Source organism: Palaemon carinicauda, chromosome 1 (genome assembly GCF_036898095.1).
Source record: "Palaemon carinicauda isolate YSFRI2023 chromosome 1, ASM3689809v2, whole genome shotgun sequence".
In the NCBI taxonomy this organism is placed as follows: domain Eukaryota; kingdom Metazoa; phylum Arthropoda; class Malacostraca; order Decapoda; family Palaemonidae; genus Palaemon; species Palaemon carinicauda.
The window spans coordinates 253,391,135-253,411,681 of NC_090725.1; the positions used below are offsets into that span (position 1 = coordinate 253,391,135).

Here is a 20,547-nt window from a genome sequence, read left to right on the forward strand (position 1 = left end):
TCCCTACAGTCAGAACAAGCGGTGTGAGGATCTACCGAGGCCTTCGGAATACGCCTATTACAAGACCTACATCGTCTATGGGGTGGGGCTTGTGAAATGTCAGACATCTTGAATCAAAGAGTTAGCCAAGGGGGATTCCAAATCAAGCAAAAAGATCGTTAACCATTAATCAGAACTAAATAAAAGCTATCTAAGCTAATATAGAAGTTTTCCAGTATAGCGACAGCCGAAATCTGAGAGAAATACTTCACCAAAAGCCGTGAACAATACTCCAAGATCATAAGCGTATCCCATGAATGTCTTGCCGGAAGCACGACAGAGGAAAAAGTGAGGTGGTGTCAACAAGAAGTACTGCAGTACCTGGCCACAGGTGGCGCTGGTGAGTACACCCCCTTCTAGTATAGTGATAGCTGGCGTATCCCTCCCGTAGAATTCTGTCGGGCAACGGAGTTGACAGCTACATGATTATCGGGTAAGTTTAATATTGAAAAAGAACTGAATTCAGAACTATCCCCAAATAGAGAATAGTCTGATTCGGTCTGATCTGAGACTTCTCCCTGTTGATGACCAGGCCTAGATCTTGAGCCATCATAAAAGTCTTCCGTAAATCCTCCAGACATTTCTCCCTCGATCGTGAACGAATCAGCCAATCGTCCAGATAGAAGGATATCCTTATCCCCTCCTGATGCAGCCAACCTGACACATTCGCCATTACCCTGGTGAAGACTTGAGGAGCCGTGCTGAGACCGAAGCAAAGAGCTCTGAATTGGAAGCACTTGCCCTCCATTACAAACCTCAGGTACTTCCTCGAAGTCGGATGGATGGGGACATGGAATTATGCGTCCTGCAAGTCGAGGGACACCATCCAGTCCCCTGGACGTACTGACGCCAGCACCGACTGAGTCGTCTCCATGGAGAACTTTGTCTTCTCCACAAATACGTTGAGAGCGCTGACATCCAGGACGGGTCTCCATCCGCCCGAGTTCTTGGGGACCAGAAACAGGCGATTGTAAAAGCCTGGGGAGACTAGATCCCGAACCGGTTCTATCGCCCCCTTGTCTAGCATTTGGTTGACAAGGTCTACTAGGGCCTTCTGTTTCCCAGGATCTGAGTACCGGGCTACTAAGGCCAGCGGAGCATCTGCGAGAGGAGGTCTTTTCAGAAAGGGGATCTTGTATCCTTCCTTGATGACTGAGAGGGACCAGGTGTCCGCCCCTCTCCTCTTCCAAGACTGCCAAAAACCTGACAGTCTTGCGCCTACTGTCTGGAGGAGACGAACTTCATTTTCTGGAGCGAGGTCTGAAAGAACCCCTGGTAGATCTTGGTCCTGAATCTTGCCTTCTCCCTCTAAAATCTGATCTTGAAGTAGTCCTGCCCCGAAAGGGCTGCTGGAATCTCCTTTCCTCCCGTTTCAAAGAAGAAGGAGGGGCTGCAAAGGGCTTACGAGCAGAACGAGATAAAAGGTCTTGGGTGGCTTTTTGGGCCAGAGAACGCGTAATGTCATTAACCAGGGACTCGGGAAAAAGATGTTGAGAGAGGGGGGCGTAAAGAAGCTCAGACTTTTGAGCATTGGTAACAGACCTAGAAGCAAAAGAGCAAAGCAGAGCTCTCTTCTTTAGGACCCCAGCTGAGAACAGAGCAGCCAACTCATTCGCCCCATCTCTGAGGGCCTTATCCATACAGGACATAATGCTGGTAAGGTCCCTAGATCCTTCCATCTGTTCAGTTTTCCTTGCGAGAGTCCCAAGCGACCAGTCTAGGAAACTAAAAACCTCAAAGGCTCTAAAAATACCTTTGACGAGAAGATCCAGCTCCGACATCGACCACATGACCTTGGCTGAGTTGAGAGCATGCCTTCTAGCAGAGTCCACTAAACCAGAGAAGTCACCCTTGGAGGAGGAAGGCACTCCCAGACCCAAAGGTTCTCCAGTTGCATACCACATACCCGCTCTTGAAGCAAGACGAGCTGGTGGAAACGAGAAGGAAGTCTTAACTGTTTGTCTCCGCTCCATCATCCAGTCATCAATCTTCGTGAGAGCCTTCTTTGCGGAGATAGACAGCTTCATCTTGATGAAGGCCGACTGTTTCTTGGCCTTCTTTCTGTTAAATTGGGACTGAGGAGATTGAGGAGCAGCAGGTTGGAATTCCTCTCCAAAAAGTTCAAGAAGGGAGCGAGAGAGAACTTTGTAATCTCCCACAGCGTCGGCAGGATTATCATCGTCATCAGAAACATCCTCGAGGTCCTGATCCACATCTGCAATATCCTTCGAAAGAGAAGGATCCTTAGAACCCGACAAGGGCAAATCAAAGGCATCATCCTGCAAAAGACGGGTTGCATCCTGGAGTCCCGCGCTAGAAGAATCCTTGGGACGAGAGGCAGTATCGTCCCGAAGAGGCAGGGTGGTATCGCCCTGGGACCGAGAACGAGAGGCAGAGTCGTTCTGTCGTCGAGAGCGAGAGGCGGTATCGTCGTGGCGGCGAGAATGAGAGGCGGTATCGTCGTGGCGGCGAGAATGAGAGGCGGTATCGTCGTGGCGTCGTGAACGAGAGGCGGTATCGTCGTGGCGTCGAGAACTAGGGTCGGTATCGTCGTGGCGTCGTGAACGAGAGGAGGTATCGTCGTGGCGAAGCGAACGAGAGGAGGTATCGTCGTGGCGAAGCGAACGAGAGGAGGTATCGTCGTGTCGAAGCGAACGGGAGGCGGTCTCGTCTTGGTATCGAGAACGAGAAGAAGCGTCGTTCGATAAGGTATCGTCCCGGTATCGAGAACGAGAAAACGTATCGCCCTGGTATCGCGAAGAAGTATCGCCTGGCGAAAGCACACATTCCTCATCCTGGCGTAGAGAGGGAGAAGTTTTCTTTAAAGAAGAACTCCGTTCTCTCTTAGAAGCAGACTTCTTAATCGGCAACGAGTCGTCTTTACGTCTGTCAGACTGGGCGTGAGGGCGGCTAAAGGCTTGTACTAAAGTCAAAAGTTGTTCCTGCATGACAAACATAAAGGATTTAGCAACATCAGCTGGGTCTTGCGGACCCGAAGGGGGGGGGCTGACGAATAACACTCGTATCTTCGGCAGCAGGCTTCGTCCTTTTCACAGGCACGGAGTCGAAATCATCCTCCGACGGACAAGGTTCATAACTGCTAGAACCGGGAGAGAAAGAAAGAGACCGTTCGTCGCGGTTCCATCTCCTCTTAGTAGGTCTTGAAGCTTCATACTTCCATTTACGTCTGGACGAATTCGGAGAAGAAAACAACACATCCGACACGTCTTTCCCGTGACGGTCAAGAGCAGCCTGGGAATCGACAACAGGACTGTCTGAGGCGACGGCTGACCGAGGGTACGTACCTCTCACCCCCTTTCGGTCATCGACGTACCTTCTCCCTTGGTCCTGGGAGCTTGGTAGAGGTCTAGGCCTAGGGGTATGACAGATTCGGTCAGTCGCCACCTCCACTGCACTAACACAAGCACTTTCACTTTCCTTACCTTTAAAGGCCTCCAGTTGTTCTTTAATGGCCTTCAACTCGGCCGCCAGGCTAGCGTACCGAGGGTCATCCGTAGATACGGAACCTGTAGGAGGTGCAGGAGTTACTACCTCAAGGGAAGGATCAACTTCCAAAGAGGAATCAATAATAGGATCAATAGATAAATCTACGCTAAGTTCGTCTTCCTTACCACTAACAGACTTAGACTTAGACCTAGAAGCTCTCCTAACTCTATCGAGCTCTAGCTTACGCACATAGCGCTTCATAATTAACCAATCTTTCTCATCCAAAACCTTACATTCCCCGCACCTATTATCAAGGGCACAAACAAAACCCCTACAATGAGAACAAACAGTGTGAGGATCAACCGCCATTTTCGGTAGTCTCACCTTACATTCCTCATTCGCACAGATACGGTAATGACTCTTTTCACTCATAATGAAAAACAGCAAAAAAAAAGCTAAGAGAAAACAAAATACAACGATCGCCAAAACCCCAAATCAGAGTACTTCACCAAAAAAGCAGACTGGTACACCGAGCAGGGAAAGCGAAGAAAAACTCTTAATGACGGACCAACGTGTTGTCGATCCGGCCGGCAGAGATGAACTGAAGAACAGAAAACGGGAATGATTCCTCCTACCACCCTTTAACGGGTGTTACCACCCAACCACCACAAGGCGGTTGCCTAGTTTTAGAAAAATTCTGCCGAAATAGAGATAATTAGCTATGTATATATAACTGCCAGGTAAGTTCTATTCATAAAAAGCATTTTTTTCAAGGACATACCGGTACATCTATGGGGGCAAAGGGATGAGTTTTGTGAAATGTACCAGTATGTCCTTTGGGGGTAAAAGGGTTAAAAGGTGATACCTTCTTGCTCAAGGCCCCCAACGACCAATCCAAAAAGTTGAAGACTTCAAATGCAAGGAAGACTCCCTTGAGTAGATAGTCAAGCTCCGAAGTGGTCCACAACACCTTAGAGCGTCTCATGGCTAGACGACAAGGAGAGTCTACCAGACTTGAGAAGTCCCCCTGGGCAGAGGCAGGTACTCCCAAGCCGAGAACTTCTCCTGTGTCATACCAGACGTGCGAATGAGGAGCAAGTTTAGATGGAGGGAAGGCAAAGGAAGACTTTCCAAGACTTCTTTTGGTTTCCAACCAGTCTTCTAGCAGACGCAAGGCCCTCTTAGAAGACCGAGAGAGCACTAACTTCGTATGAGAGGGAGCTGTAGCAGTCAAGCCTAAAGTGTATTCTGAAGGAGGCGAGCGTGGGGCAGCAGGAACAAAATGAGACGGAAAAACTTCTTTAAAAACAGTCATTATTTTCTTAAAATCTAGAGATTGTTGGGCAACTCTAGGTTCCTCTTCTTCTGACAGGATCCCCAACAGTACGTTAGTGGAAAGAGGGTCATCAGCTTCCTCCTCAGCGTAAACTTCATCCGACAGAGCGATATTCTTGCGAGAAGGCGAATCCAAAGGAGGTCGGGAAGGCAAAGCTTGACAGCCTATATCAACCTGCCGATGAGTAACAGGCAAGGCAGGAGGGTCGACGTCACGTCGTGACTGCAATGACTGACGCTCGACTTCACATCGTGATTGCAGTGCCTGACGTTCGACGTAATGTCGTGACTGCAGTGACTGACTCTCGACGTCACGTCTGGACTGCAAAGATTGACGCTCGACGTCACGTCTGGACTGCAAAGATTGACGCTCGACGTCACGTCGAGGCTGGCGATCGGCGTCACATTTGAAAGCAAGGTTAACACTACGGGTCACGTCAGCGTGACGTAAAGCTTCACGCTTAGATGGCTGATGAAAAGCGCCACACTTAGCGGAACCGTGACGCTCCGCAAGCGAGGGTTCCTGTTGATCAGGAGCTGGACCGTAGGCCTGCATTAAGGTGGACAGCTTCGACTGCATGTCCTGCAACACACTAAAGTTAGGATCCCGAACACAAGGATCAGAATGTGACGTCGGCAACGTCAGTTCAGAAACGTCAGCACTGATAACAGGAGCAGCAGCACTCACGTCACGTCTGGAACGCCTAGACAAAACAACAGCACCGTGACTCTGTGAAGGGGCCTCCAGAGCCCCAAAATCTGACGTTAAAAATTAACGTTTAGCAGGCGAACCTTCCTCTGATGAAGGTATACGTTCTGGACTGCTCCAGTGACTGCAGCCAGGACGTTGACTTTGTTCTGAAGGAATCAATTTCCTCTTAAGAGGTCGTGAAACCTGACGCCAGGATTTCCTACTTACATGAACGTCATCGGAGGACGAGGAGAACTTAGTCTCGTCTCTCTCATAATAAGGACGATCGTGAGGAGCAACGTCTGCAACTCATGAGGGAACGTCTGTTCGTGGTTTAACACCTATCGTTCCCTTTCGTCTTTTGACATTCCGTCTCCCAGGGGTTGGGGAGCTTGAAAGAGGTCTCGGACTGGGCGAACGGCAAGTACGAACAGACCAACCCTTCGCAACACTGAACACATTTTTAACACTTTTCGCACTAACACTTGCACTTTTTAAAAACTTCACATCGGACATAAGTTGGTTCCTATCCGTAGCCAGCGATTCGACCTTGGTACCAAGAGCATGAATAGCCTTCATCATGTTCTTCAGTGAAGGCTCGTTAGTGCTAGTAGGGGGTTCAGAAACTACTTCTACAGGGGGAGGACAAAGTTCAGGGACAAGGTTCAGGGACATGGGGAGAGGAAAATTTTCGAGAATGAGAAGAGGTTCTTTCTGGGTCGACCTGTGGCGGCCGGTGAAAAGGGGTCCTTGTAATATACCTTTTCTGATAAAACCTTCCAATTATACCAGAGAAAGATAAAAGCATGGAATGCAGAGGTTACTACCCTCGCGTGAGCACCTTGTGGGTGTTGTGTATACAGTGAACCCTCGTTTATCGCGGTAGATAGGTTCCAGACGCGGGCGCGATAGGTGAAAATCCGCGAAGTAGTGACAGCATATTTACCTATTTATTTAACATGTATATTCGGACTTTTAAAACCTTCCCTTGTACGTAGTACTGTTAACAAACCACCCTTTAATGTACAGAACACTTAATGCATGTACTACAGCACCCTAAACTAAAACAGGCACAAATATTAAAGGCGATTTTATATCATGTGTTTCCTAAACACCTAAAAAGCACGATAAAAAATGGCAACCAATGTTTTGTTTACGTTCATCTCTGATCATAATGAAGAAACAAACTCATTTAGTGTACACATATATGTATAGGTTAGTTTTTGCATCCATTATATTGATTATACAGTACTGTATGTTGATTTTTTTATTACCAATGTTTTAGTTTACGTATTTTTCTTAGGACTTCTAAATGAAATCTTTTTCTTTATGACGCCGCCTGAAACGACGGCGTGTACGCTCAGTAAACAACCCCGCTCAGAACAAACAAGGCATTTAACGCGCATGATGATAGTGATAAATAATGATACAGTACATACAGTATTTACAGTAAAAGCATTTACAAAATATGTTACCTTACAAATATAAATTATACAGTACTTGTACGTAGCAAAACAGGAAAACAATTTACGAGAGAGAGAGAGAGAGAGAGAGAGAGAGAGAGAGAGAGAGAGAGAGAGAGAGAGAGAGAGATTGTTTTACGTACGAATGTAAATTTTAAACAAAAAAAATATGATAGGTTACAACATGTAGACTTTTAAAACCTTCCCTTTAACTTAATGCATACGTACGTACATTACTAAACTATAAAACAGGTTAAAGTAAAAAATAAAGATTGTTACTGTACTCACCACGAAAGAAGTTCAAGAAAAACTTGAATGACGATGGCGATGAATTTGCTGCACAGTAGAAATGATGATGATGAAGCTGATGATGTGTTCTACTGTGCAGTCAATGATAGTATTTTACGTCTCTTCAGACGGAGGTGTCTTTTCCTGGGACACCTCTTCAACTTCTTCCTGGGAAACTTCTTCAATTTCTTCCGAAGGCGTACTAGCAGGAGGAACTGGCTCTTTTTTGCGAGGCTGGAAGAACATTGTGATCGGAAGTTGTTGCCGCTGCTTCTTTTTTCGATCCAAGAGCATCCTGTAGGGAGTCATGATGTCATCGACCTTATTTGAGAATTGCATCGAGCGAACCATATCCTCGTCCCACTCTTGTAACATTTCTTTCGCCTCCTTCATATGGTTGCAGAACTTGGCAAGCCGTTCTAATGTTAAGCCCGTTTCTTCGACATTTTCTTGGGTCTCTTCCTGGGTACCCTCACTCTCTTCCTCACTTGCCGATTTCGTCAGGTCTTCGAGGTCTGCGTCAGTTAGGGGCTGGGAATGGCAGTCCAACAACTCGTCGACGTCTTCAGTCGTCATGTCGCCAAACCCGTCACCTCCAATTATGGCAGCCAACTGCACAGATTTCCGTATTGCAGAGTGTTGGATTTCCGACGGAGTAAATCCCTTGTCGTCGTAAACAATATCGGGCCACAGCTTCTTCCAGCTCGCATTCACGGTTGCAGGTTTCATCTCTTGAAGTGCCTTTTGAATATTCTGCAGGCACGTGGCTATGGTGTACTGCCGCCAGTACGCCTTCAAGTTGAAATCTTCATCCTCGTCATCTTGGGCAGCATCCACACACGCAACGAGGTCCGCCAAGGTATTCTTCGTGTAGAGGGCCTTGAACGCCCTGATAACCCCCTGGTCCATCGGTTGAATTAATGACGTGGTGTTGGGTGGCAGGAACTCAACCTGAACGCCCTCACGCGACAGGTCAGTTGCGTGTCCACCAGCGTTATCCATAAGGAGAAGGATCTTGAATGGCAAGCCCTTCTCTAAGAGATATTCATGGACTTGCGGGATGAAACACTGGTGGAACCAGTTGGAGGTCAGCATCTTCGTAATCCATGCTTTTTGATTATGCATCCAGTACACGGGAAGGAGATTCTTATTTTTATTTTTCAAAGCGCGAGGATTTTTCGACTTATAAATAAGCCCCGGCTTTAACAAAAATCCAGCAGCATTGCCACACATCACGAGGGTAACGCGATCCTTGAATGCCTTAAAGCCAGAGGCTTTGGCTTCCTCTTTGAACAGGAAAGTTCGCGACGGCATTCTCTTCCAAAACAAGCCGGTTTCATCCATATTAAACACTTGTTCCGGCTTGTATCCACCTTCAGCGATAATGTTCTTGAAAGTCTGGTTCACGTAAGTTTCAGCAGCGGCAGTGTCAGCGGAAGCAAACTCCCCATGCAGTGAAACGCTTTTCAGGGCGAAGCGTTTCTGAAACTTCGCGAACCATCCTTTGCTTGCGGAAAAACGTTTCTGAGGCTGGGAATCAGTGGATGTCCCTGGTTGAGGATCATCTGCATCATCATCATCTTCAGCATGGTTGCCGTCGTCGTCTTTAGGTTCCTTTGCAGCAAAATTCTCATATAAGCTCAAAGCCTTTGTTTGGATGGTGTTCGTATCCAACGCTATGTTCTTCTTCCGGCAGTCGGCAATCCACACAGCTAAAGCACCTTCCATGCGTACGATCGTTTTATTACGCGTTGTAACGACTCGCTTCGCTGATCTGCTAAAGGTGATTGCAGCAGTCTTTCTAATGTTCGCCTCGTCCTTTTTGATATAGCGAACGGTGGATTCGTTGATGCCAAAATGGCGGCCGGCGGCCGCGTAACTTCTACCATCTTTTAACATGTCGAGAAGCGTAACCTTCTCAGCTATCGTCATCATCCTTCGGTGGCGTTTAGGCTCACTACCAGCCTTACTAGAAGCAGAACGCTTGGGAGGCATTGTACAGTAGGATTTAACAGAAAGTTCAACTTAAAACAGTCGCACACAGCACAGATTAAACTTCACAAACTTAAGAACGTCTACTCAGCAATACGCGGAAAGAGAAAGTGAACGATCCAGCCCCGCGAGAACTTTGATGCTGCGGGTAGAAGATGCGGGCAAAACACCAATCACAGGCTAGATAACAAAACTTGAGTTTTGATTCGTCATCTATCAGCGCTTGAACCAATCACAACCCGTCTTACAGTACATGGTGCGTTGGTTACTCATAGAAGATGCCCCGCGCATACTGAACGTACGTAGATTAAGTACAATACCGTAATAATAATAAATAATGATAATAACACTGTACAGTAATAATAATAATAATAATGATTAATAATAATAACAATAATAATTTTATTAACAACAACAACAATAATAATAATAATAACAATAATAATAAAAATTTACGTACGCTATTTTACGCCTCTCTCTCTCTCTCTCTCTCTCTCTCTCGTACGCTTACAGTATTCGAAATGTGATTTTTGCAACAAAGAATATTATTGGATGCAGTACTGTACTACGTACGTATACATACAAAAGATTCATGGAAAAGAAGCACATCCATTACAGTACACACCATTCTAATATGGTATGACTGCATCTGATTTGTGTTTCATGTTTGATTTAATTTTACTACGTACTGAATTATCGTATGATCACATTCTCTTTTCGTGTTTTATTTCTTTCTGTGCTGAATTATATATCATATGTAATGCAATGAACAATCAGTAAGAGCAGATATTACTAATTACAGTATTAATGGAATTACAGGTAACAAAATATCGTATTTGGTTGTCTTCAGATTTCGCGGTATTTTCGAATTTTCCGGAAAATCCGCGATATGTATATATATATGGGTTATGGGAAAACCCCGCGAAGTGGTGAATCCGCGATTGTCGAACCGCGAAGTAGCGAGGGTTCACTGTAAAGCAAAGGCGCGTGAAAACCACTATTCACAGGCTGTCTTCCATTTAGCTAATTCCTTCGTCAAAGGGATGGGCCGATACAGAGGCACCAGCTATGCTACCAGAGCCGCGCCACCCACGCCCCGATGCGAGCGCTATCTGAACAACATCCTTCTAGCGTGTGTGTATAATTTTGTGCTCTCGGCGTTTTTCACTCTTGTGGATTTATTTCTTCATGACCGAAGCTCCATCTTCACCCATTCCAATGTTAAGTACCATAGTTTGTTTTGACAGCTTTTTGTAGTACCGGGCATTTGTCCTCTTCCCAGTATAGTCTGTTTTATCGCTACCGGCTGGGCCCTCCGCGTCGTCGGCGGCCATTGTTTTTTCCCTTGTCTTGCTGGGAGTTCATGTTAGTCTTGCCCGTTTGATACTCTGTCAGTTAGGTTCTTGGTTAAGTCCCTGGCCTTATGCCTTTTTGAACCATTATTTTTATTGTCGTTATTATTTTCCCATGGTACTTTTTGCTAGCAAGTCCAGTCTGCAAACAAGAATAGCGTTCTGGCTTTATTATAGTTTAGTACCCGCCCCGCGAGGCGTTTGTCAGTGGACTATATCCCTTTAAATTAGGTTTTAGCAGACGTTATTCTTCGTTCGTAGTCTTATCTTTCATGTTACAATTTTATTGTTATACGTTTATAATATTGTTGTGTGCTTATTAGGTTCTGATATTGTAACCACGAGAGCGAGAGATTGGAGTTCCCGTTTTCTGTACTCAGTCACGAGTTACCCCTTTCTCTAGTTTTCTTTCTTAACCTCGGGTGTGTGAGTGGATTTCCCGTTTTCCGTTTTCGACGTTCAATGAGTTCTCCCTCCCCCCTCTCCCTCTACGGGTATATGATAGCTTACGAGTTATTTAGTTTATGGTTACTATTGAAATAGTTAGCGTTATTTATTAGGTCCCGATTTCCGTCCTCTCCCCGTTACGGCTTGGGAGTAGTTCTGAACATTCTTCCACTCCGCCTTGATATCTACTCCGCCATGAGGGATACTCAATGAGTTTGGAACTATTGTTATATATTGTTTAGATCCAACCCTCTGGGATGGCCTTCACATATTGTTTAGATACAACCCTCCGGTGACCCTTACTCCGGTCTCAGGCCACGGCCATATCCACACAAATATCCATTATTATTCACAATTGAATTATTCAGGACCTTTCACCGACCTCCGGCTTCACCGGAGATCACCAATACGCTTAACTATTATATTAGCCTTAGCCTTTAGCTACTGCTTGTGTTTTATAATTTATTCTTACGGGCCTGTCACTGGTTCCCCGACCCTCAGAGGTTTGGCAGATTGCATTAGATTCTTTATTCTTATTTGATTATTATCCCTTTTATGGTGATACGGTCCCATTTCCATTGCTCCGACACACTCCGGTGCAGGAAACTTTTATATTTAATGTATTTTAATATGGAGCTCCGGCTCTCAATCACTGAATTCCCATAAGCACACATGTTGCATTATAATAAGCTCTGTTAGCAGATTTTTAATCCCTTACCAGAGTCTCAAGGAACATCCAGACTTATGTCTCCTTTCTTTTACAGAAGGTCCGTTGTACTGCCCAAGGATGCCCTGCCTCGTTCAACGATCCCGTTGGACATGACCTCTGTCGTTCACATGCACATTGCGCCATCTCCTTTATCCGGGAACCAGGACAAGCCTCTTACATGGTTTGGTTCCCGGATTTGTGCACGCTCTGTTACGAGTTGTCCTCAATACTCCTGAACGATGATGTAAGTGGGTTTTCGTTTTGTTCCTGGTGTATCTTTTGCAGACATTAATTTGTCCATTAATTATATATACATTGTACATTTTGGAGGGCGATCCCTCTCCTGCATCACTAATCACTACAAATCTTTCAGGCCGATGATGAGTCTCTTCGGTCAGCAAGGGCTGCTCTTCGTCCTTGGGTGTCGGGCTTCGGCAGGAATGCCCCGTCTGGCGCACCCTATCTCCTCGATGGAGACATGGCCTCCCGTCTCTTCCCAGGCTCGACAACTGCAGCAGTCTCTCCGGAAGTTGCTGCCCCCTTAATTGCAGAAGTCAGAGCAACCATTTCCGCGGAGGATGAACCCCTCTTACCGCTGGATGTGGCAGATCTAGATATAGACGTAGAACCCATGGACGAGCAGGTAAGTGGTGCCGAGTTGGTGGAAACCCTTTTCTCTCCTACTCCTTCTTCTACCTCTTCCTTTCTCGGCTTTGATAAGCCTAAGGCTTTTCCTCGGGATCCCTCTGTCCCCGTACGACCCAAGGTGAAGCCACTACGTACTTATAAGTCTTTAGCTTTGCCAGTATCAACGTCACCGGTCCCCGGACCCTCGACTGCTCCTGATGTTCCTATTGCTCCCTGTAAAACCGAGACTCCTAAGAAGTCCAAGTCTACCAAGCTATGACAGAGCTTAAAGATATGGTGGCTACTCTGATCCGCTCCGGAACTCAGATTCCTCCTACTTCAGCCCCAGACGCATCGAAGCTACCTACCTTCGATAAAAACAATCCTTGGAGGTTTGCCTTGCATGCCCCATACTTAGATGGTTCCCTAACTCTAGAGGGCATAGGCACCCGCCCTCTAGAGGACCTGGAATTCTACCCCCCGGGGCTAGAATTCCCTTTCAATGGCTTCGCACGTTTAAAGGAGCATGCATTGGTCCGAATGGACAAGGTACCGAAGGAAACAGTGATATTTCCGAAAGAGCAGGCCCAAGCTATCTGGGCCAGAACTCTATCAGAGTGGGGGTGTAATAACTCCAAGCTCACCCCACACAAAGGTGCCTTCACTATTTTTTACGACGGCAGCGTCCATCTCTTTGCCGCTCATAGACAAAATCACAGAGCTGACAATACAGGCCATCAAGGAAGGCTCTTCCATGCCGGCTCTCAAGGAGACGGACCCCACTTCATTGCTTATTCCGAGTACCTCTGCAACCTGGGACGACGCGTCTTCTAACTACACAGTGGGGAAGCTAGACCCAGACTGTGCCTCTACTCTTTTCTCTGAGAAGCTCCCCAGATTACTAGAGTGTCTTCTCAAAACTGAGTTCGAGACCCGTAATAGACTAGCTAGGTCCCTCCACTCCATCACCTCCATAGAGTCCCTAGTATCGGTTTACCCAACGGAAACATTGTTCACAGTTTTCACAAAGAACCTGCTTCTGTCCTACCAAATAAACCTCCACGACTTCTGGTCGGCTCGAGTTAGTTGCAGGAAGTTCATTCTGTCTGAGGCCTCCATCAGACATGAACTGAACAGGCTGATAGCATCCTCCTGCTGGGGTAAGAACCTCTTCCCTCAGAACGAAGTTGATAAGATTCTTCAGGACGCAGCGAGGGCAAACCAAAATTTGCAAGTAAGGTGGGGTCTCTCGACCAAAAGAAGGATCGAATCCCAGAAACAGACCTTCTTCAAGAAGAAGCAGAGATTTATTCCTTACAAGACGGTCCGGGGTCACTCGTCGACACAGTCTTCCTCTGCTTCGACTTCTCAACAACCGGCTCCCCCTCAGCAAGTAGTCTACCTCACTGCTCCCCCTGGTGCACAGCCCAACCCCACTTGGATGTCCTCTCCTGCATACAACCCTACCTACGAATCCTCCGGTTCCTTTCGTGGACACCAGAGAGGAAGCTTCAGAGGTAGAGGACAGTTCCGCCAGCGAGGCGGACCTAAAGCAAGGGGTGTGCGTGGAGGGAGGGGCCCTAGGTTCACTCCCTCCCAATGATGTGTTGCCGGTAGGAGGGAGACTTTATCACTTTCGAGACCATTGGACCTTCAGTCCATGGGCTCACAGCATAATATCTAAGGGCTTGGGTTGGAAATGGTCACAGGGATCTCCTCCTCCGCCAGTGACCTTCTTCCAGAGACCCACTCCCATCCTGGAAGAGTACACCACAGAAAGAAAGCGATCAAACGGGTTCGATTCCTGAAATTCCAAGGCCGCCTGTTTACAGTTCCGAAGAAAGACTCGTCGGCGTTGAGAGTAGTTCTGGACTTGTCGAAACTAAACTCTTACATCCTCTGCGACAAGTTCCGTATGCTGACTATCTCTCAGGTACGGACCTTACTTCCCCGTGGGGCCGTCACCACCTCTATCGATCTTACCGACGCCTATTATCATCTCCCAGTAGTTCGAAACTTCTCTCCTTACCTAGGCTTCCGTCTCGGCAAGAAAGCCTTTGCATTCAAAGTCATGCCCTTCGGTCTCAGCATTGCCCCCAGGATATTCACGAAACTGGGAGAGACAGTGCTCGAACAACTCAGAAACCAAGGGATACAGGTCATCGCCTATCTGGACGATTGGCTCATTTGGGCCCAGTCGACCCAGGAATGCAACAGAGCTACGTCGAAGGTAATTCACTTTCTCGCCAAACTGGGATTCCAAGTCAATCTCCGAAAGTCTCGCCTACAACCATCAAGCCACTTCGAATGGTTAGGCATCCGGTGGGACCTTTCAAAGCACAGGCTCTCCTTTCCTCCCAAGAAGGTAAGGGAGATAGCTTCCAAGGTCAGGAACTTTCTCAAACACAAACAGGTGTCCAGAAGAGCTCTAAAACGAATCCTCGGCCTTCTCCAATTTGCCTCACTAACCGATCTCCTATTAAAAGCCAAACTCAAAGACATCAATCGAGTTTGGAGAAAGAGAGCGACAATACCTTTGAGAGACAAGATCTCGAAGATCCCCTCTGTCTTAAAAATGAGACTACGACCATGGTCCGAACGGAGGAACCTCTCCAAATCGGTTCCTCTACAGTTCCCCTCTCCACAAGTGACAATTCATACTGACGCGTCTCTGAGTGGATGGGGGGGTTACTCCCAACATCAGATGTTTCAGGGCTCTTGGTCACCCGCCATGAAGCAGTTCCATATCAATGTTCTCGAAGCCATGGCAGTGTTCTTGACCCTGAAGAGAATCTCTCCTCCGAGGTCGACCCACATCAGAGTGGTCTCAGACAGCACAGCAGTAGTACACTGCATCAACAGAGGAGGATCCAAGTCACCCAACCTGAATCAGATCCTGGTCACTATCTTCGCCTTGGCAGCCGACAAAAACTGGTTCCTGTCAGCAACTCACCTAGCAGGAGTCCAGAATGTGATAGCACTCATTATCCAGGACAAAACCACTGGAATCAGAATGGTCCCTAGACATAAATTCCTTCTGGTGGATACTCAGGCTGGTTCCAGGTCTCCAGGTAGATCTATTCGCGACCCAACTAAATCACAAACTCCCCTGTTATGTGACCCCGAACCTGGACCCTCAGGCTTATGCCATGGACGCATTAACCCTGGATTGGAACCATTGGCAGAAGATCTACTTATTCCCTCCAGTGAATCTTCTACTAAAAGTCTTACAGAAACTCCGCTCCTTCCAAGGGGCAGTGGCTTTAGTGGCACCTCACCGCCAAAGAGCAGTTGGTTTCCTCTCCTCCTCGAGTTGAAACTCCGTCCCTTCCGGATCCCATTCCCGAAACTGACCCAAGTGGTCCAAACTCGGACTGTGTCAGATTCCTCAAGGATAGCCAAAACCTTAACTTTGTGGATTTCATGAAGTTTGCGGCTGGTAAGGATGCGAACATCGACCCGGATAATGTCCTCTTTATAGAATCAGACAAAAGTGACTCTACGATTCGCCAATATGATTCGGCAGTTAAGAAACTAGCAGATTTCTTAAAAAATTCAGACCATACTGTTATGACTCCTAATTTAGCCATCTCCTTCTTTAGGTCCATATTTGACAAAGGCCTAGCAGCTAGCACTATAACCACCATCAAGTCAGCTTTGAAGAAGGTCTTCCTGGTTGGGTCTCTGAATGATGTCCTCAAACTTGCCTCAGACACGGACAACGAATCCTGCTCCTATATCACTCTTCTTAGGAAGACTTTATTTCTAACAGCTTTGGCCTCGGGTGCTAGAATCTCAGAACTAGCAGCTCTCTCACGAAACTCGGAAAACATAGATTTCCTCCCTTCAGGTGAAGTACTTCTTTCTCCAGACAGGGCTTTCCTAGCTAATAATGAAGACCCCCAAAATAGGTGGTCCCCTTGGAAGATTATTCCTCTTCTCCAAGATACTTCTCTATGTCCAGTCACTACTCTCAGGGCCTTTTTAGCTAGAACTGCTACCCGATTGTCTGGCCCCTTGTTTATCAGAGAACAAGGAGGTACTATTTCCATTCAGGGTATTAGGCAACAGATCCTATACTTCATTAAACAAGCCAATCCGGGATCATTTCCCCATGCTCATGATATCCGGTCAGTGGCTACCTCCATCAATTATTTCCAAAATATGGATTTTGATGACCTTAAAAAGTACACGGGTTGGAAATCTCCTATGGTCTTCAAACGCCACTATCTAAAGAACTTACAGGCCCTTAAATACCCAACGGTTGCAGCTGGGAGCCGTATCTCTCCCCAGTGATCTCTTGTTCTTCCTTTCATCCATCTCTTTTCTTCTCCCTCCTACCCGCCACTCGCACCACGACGCCGCTTCCTTGGTGGTTTGTTAGCCCTAGTTTATTACATATTAGGTTAAGATGATTGTAACTTTTAATGTGTTTACCGTAATTTTAGTGTTGGGGTATTCTTGGCCATGTCAGTTTTGTTGCTTGTTGTGCTCTGATACTCTGAGGCTTCCTTGTTATCATGTTTGTTTAGCCTTACGCTCACTATGTCCTGTGGCTAGTTTATGATTTATGCTTACTTACCTTAATATAATATATGGTTTTCCTTACATAGTGTTTTTTCTCTCCCTTCATTAAATTACTAGTTATTATTGAGCTTGGAAGGCTTTCTCTGGTACATTTTCACCGGCCGCCACAGGTCGACCCAGAAAAGGGATTTTGACGAAGGAAAAATCTATTTCTGGGGAGAGACCTGTGGCGCCCGGTGAAACCCTTCCATATTATTTTGCACGATCCCACCCTTTCCTTTCCAAGCCATCATGTCCAATACAGAAGGATGTTGTTCAGATGGCGCGGCTCTGGTAGCATAGCTGGTGCCTCTGTATCGGCCCATCCCTTTGACGAAGGAATTAGCTAAATGGAAAACAGCCTGAGAATAGTGGTTTTCACGCGCCTTTGCTTTATACACGACACCCACAAGGTGCTCACGCGAGGGTAGTAACCTCTGCATTCCATGCTTTTATCTTTCTCTGGTATAATTGGAAGGTTTTATCAGAAAAGGTATATTACAAGGACCCCTTTTCACCGGCCGCCACAGGTCTCTCCCCAGAAATAGATTTTTCCTTCGTCAACATCCCTTTTTACCCTATCTCTCTCTAATTTACGAGTATATTTTTCATACTCTAACCACTCATTATCTGACAAAATAACACATTCATCGCATTAATCCCCCAATTGACAAATCGTACCTCTACAATTAATACAAATAGAGTGGGAGTCGATGGAAGCCTTTGTAAGGCGCCTGTTACAGCCTTTAGTACACTTCCTATACACAGGGGAAGGGTCAGCCATATTGGAATGTCCAGAGAGAGATAAAAAACAGAGCAAGAGTCAATAATAGTCAAATCAAAAAAGAGTTCAAGAACAGTCGAAAGAATAACCAACCAAGCGAAAGCCATAAACCAAAACAAGTACTTCACTAAAGCTGTAGAAACTTGAGGTCAGCGCGAGCAAGAAAATCAATGTTTACGCCACAGCCGGCAGAGAAGAACTGAGGATTTGAGGAATAGTTGCAGTATCCTGGCGAGTGGTAGCGCTAGTGTACACCTAGCAACCCAACCTACAATCGCCCGTGAGGTTTGAATTTGCTGCCGGACCGTCGGAGACGTTAGCTATATATATATCCACCGGCTAAGTTAAATGTTTAAAAGAGACATTGTGGATTACTGTGCATGCATTGTTTGTAATAGCTTTTACCAGGTGTTCTGTGTCTTACATTGCATAATAATTAGCTGACTTTTATACCCAATAAATAGCTTCCAAATATCTATGCTAAGTTCCCAGATGAGGTTTTACAAGAGCCATTTTCTCCAATTTGTTTCAGTTCCAGCATTACTATAATCGCAAGAATACGTCTTCCACAGGGAAATATAATAATTCTGACATTTAATTTAATTTCATTCATTTCAGTCATTGATAATGTATAAAACACTCTCCCTTCAGTATACAGCCATTGAAGTTCAGGTAAAAGTAAAAATATCGCCTAAATAATGACCCACATGATTAGCATGCACAGCTCATCTATGCACCACTGCTAGAACAGGAAAGCAGTCAGATAATATTTATTTGCGAGTAAAGTGGGCAACAGCAGTGCAAAGATCATTTGACTAACGTGACATAAATCATAGGCAATTACTATACAGTACTTGAAAACCGACCCACATGGACGGCCTGTGCAGTACATCCACATACCGCTTGTCAAAACAGAGGGGCAGCGAGATATTGTTTATTTCTGAGTGAAGCAAACCCCGGCCAAGAAAAAATCATTAACGTGAATTATCGGTAATTAAGATACTCAACTTTCCTGGCACTTACATGAACCATAAATTTCTAAAACTGGTTATCTTGTCTTTAGTATGCATTTCAGACCATTGCTACAGCTGCAAATCACTCATATTTTGTTTCCCCACCCAAAACCGGATTCCCCACTGGATCCCTAATAATTATTGTAATACAAGGGAAGGGTGTAGGAAAACTCTCAAAGGGGTGGTTTGTCACAATATTCATGGTAAAAAATACATAGGTATTTGTTTACAAGACCACGCTCTCCATAAACTACCAAATCATGTAAAGCTATTGTTTTCTCCTATTACTTTTTCATAATTTAAAACAATTTATCACATGAGAAAAAAAAATTGAAATCTTAAAAAAAAAAAAAAAAAAAATTGATTTAAAAAAAAAATAAGACTGGTTTCCTCATTAAATGACCTGGACCTGACATCATTCGTCAACCGAACAGAAGTTTGTGATGCCAGCGTACATTTGATATATATTCAAAATATATACCAAATAAAAAATTAAGTAATTACTCAAAAGTGTTCATAGAATAAAAAATTCACAAAAAGTGACACTTTTGAGTAATTACTACATTTATAATTTGGTATATATTTTGAATATATATCAAACTATGTACGCTGACATCACGAACTTCTGTTTGGTTAACTTAACTATGTGGATGTCAGTAACAGGTCGTTTGGTGAGGAAACTGGGATAGTTTTTTTTTTTAATTCTATAGTTTTTTTTTAAATTTTAACTTGTGTCCTATGTGGTGAATTGTTTTAAATTATGAAAAAGTAATAGAAGAAAACAATAGCTTGACATAATTTGGCAGTATTGTATATGGAGAGCGTGCTCTTGTAAACAAATACAACTAAATAATATACAAGATACCAAGCAGGAAATATATATGGTTCATATATTTGGCTATAAATTTGGGGTCTCACGTATTTACCAAACACAGTGAAGTAATGGGAGCGATAACAGTTATCCTAATAATTATCATGCCTGGATTAGTTAGCTTGACAGACAGGTCCAAGTCTAATCTAGCCTAACCAGCACAGGAGTTAATAACAGCAGCCTTATGAAACTAACGAAAAACACTCGTTGAAACTATAATAAATTATACCACACAGCACACTGCCCAGAATAACAAAATTTTAACAAACCTTCATTTAGCCCTAAAAATGGGACGAAATAATTGTACCTACGCCCACATCAATACTTTCGTCATCTGTCAAATTCAACTAAAAACTAACTTGTTTCTTATCACTTGAAAGTTTTATTCAGCTTACCTTCAAACTGTAGCCACAAGCTATGAATATGGTGAAGAGGCTATGATATCACATATTAGAGATATCATGATCAATGTTTTACGAGATGTTGTCTGACAGGACGAGCGTCGTCAGTTTGTTATTGTGATACTCGACTTGACTTGCGCCGACCTCAAATGAGCTTCGGAAAGCGCAGACGACGTAAACTTCTTCTATCACTTTTCAGATGGACATTCTATCTCCTAACAACAAATATATACCGTATCTGGAGCAGTTTATAAGAATGTGAACCTGCATGTGAACATACAATTATGATATATATATATATATATATATATATATATATATATATATATATATATATATATATATATATACATATGTATATGTATGTGTATATATATATATATATATATATATATATATATATATATATATATACATATATATATATATATATATATATATATATATATATATATATATTATATACATATGTGTGTGTGTTTGTGTGTATGTGTGTGTACTTTGCTTTACTTTAAGGGCTGT

The 20,547-nt window shown here is 44.8% G+C and overlaps 1 protein-coding gene across 4 annotated transcripts in view; it reads right to left on the reverse strand.

The window, feature by feature from the left end:
• Positions 1 to 20,159, reverse strand: part of bchs (WD repeat and FYVE domain containing 3 bchs) — a 748,678-nt gene extending 728,519 nt beyond the window's left edge. For all 4 annotated transcript variants that reach the window (XM_068389148.1, XM_068389155.1, XM_068389143.1 and 1 more), the window contains exon 1: positions 20,020 to 20,159. The gene's annotated coding sequence lies outside the window, so the exon portion shown is untranslated. The remainder of the gene's footprint in view (positions 1 to 20,019) is intronic.
• Between the last annotated feature and the right edge of the window lie 388 nt (positions 20,160 to 20,547).